Source organism: Sinocyclocheilus anshuiensis, unplaced genomic scaffold (assembly GCF_001515605.1).
Source record: "Sinocyclocheilus anshuiensis isolate Anshui unplaced genomic scaffold, SAMN03320099.WGS_v1.1 scaffold2799, whole genome shotgun sequence".
NCBI lineage: Eukaryota > Metazoa > Chordata > Actinopteri > Cypriniformes > Cyprinidae > Sinocyclocheilus > Sinocyclocheilus anshuiensis.
The window spans coordinates 258,946-260,458 of NW_015548372.1; positions in this window are offsets into that span (position 1 = coordinate 258,946).

Here is a 1,513-nt window from a genome sequence, read left to right on the forward strand (position 1 = left end):
AGTCAGCCACACCTACCTAAAACGGCTCGTTCTGACACGCCCCCACATGTCTACCTCACTATGTGGGAAGATTTACATAACGCCGCCCAAATGTTCACGCAAAGAAATAAGGAGTAACTTTTATTCTCGCTGTAGTATTGTTGCCGCCGCCGTCATGTCGTGAAGGCGCTGTGTGTTTCGTTGTAAAAGTGAAACTACTTTGTTTGGTCTTCCAAAAGAGGACGATATCTGCTTCGTCATGCCTGGAGCTAATCCGTGCTGGTTGCTGAGGAAATACATCAACTTACATCAGCTCCTTCGTCGAATCCGCCGGCCGCGCAGTTCTCAAGCCCGCCCGCCGCCGCTCACTCTAGGCCGCCGTGTGTGACGGTGTGTTTCGTTGTGAAAGCGAAACTACTTTGTTTGGTCTTCCAAAAATTGACACTACTACAAATCAGTGGTTAAGTTGTATTTACAACACTGTTCCAGAACACTTCAACCCAAATATTCAGATGTGTGCAGCACATTTTATGGAGGACTGTTTCCTGATCCTAGCGTCTTTACGACATGGCTGCAGCGTGAACAATACTACAGTGAGAATAAAAGTTACGCCTTCTTTCTTTGCGTGAACATTTGGGCGGCGTAATGCAAATCTTCCCACATCGTGACGTAGATATGTGGGGGCGTGTTAGAACGAGCCGTTTTAGGTAGGCGTGGCTGACTCTTAACTTTTATAAAGAATATCTCTTTGGATTTGAGACTTTAGTCTTTGCAACTTCACAGATCTTCTTTATGCACCAAGAGCTTGTAACACTCCAAGAGAAAGGAAAAATTGAAATCGCATCATATGACCCCTTTAAACCGCATAAACACATTTCATTACACCAAATACACAACTTAATGTTCTTTTTAGCAGCATCATATGACCCTTTTAAGATAGACACTTGCTCCGCTCCTGAATGAATCAGCCATTAGGAAAGAATTGGTTGAGTGAATCAATCAATGACTTGTATATTTTAAAGTAAATTTTCCCCCCAACACTTCATATTTGTATATTAAAAATATATCATATTTAAAACTTTAAGCTCATAGCATCATGTAAGCAGCTGACACATAATTGCAGTATAAATGCTTTCATGGCATCTCTCAGCTGCATTAAACGATCTCTGTAAATACATCTAAATGCAGCGTCTGCAGTACAAAGGTGGGTTTTGTTGATAGTGATTTAATATGACTGATAACAGCCCTATTAGTGTCTTATTCTAGTTGCATTAATTAAATACATTTGTGCATGAAAGGGAATGCATACATTTAAGAAGATTGGAAATGTTGCCCTTATAAAGGTAAAAATACCCCTGGAAATCAGTTTCAGGGAGCGAAGGTAATTTTGTTTTTCGCTGCTTTTAGTTTGGGATTATTTGTCAGTTTTTATCCTGGCTTCACTGAATCCTGCAAAGCATTTGAACTGGTCCGACAGTTTTCAATAAGCATATTAACGAATCCATTCCACAAAGACAGGCATTTGTGTTTATGA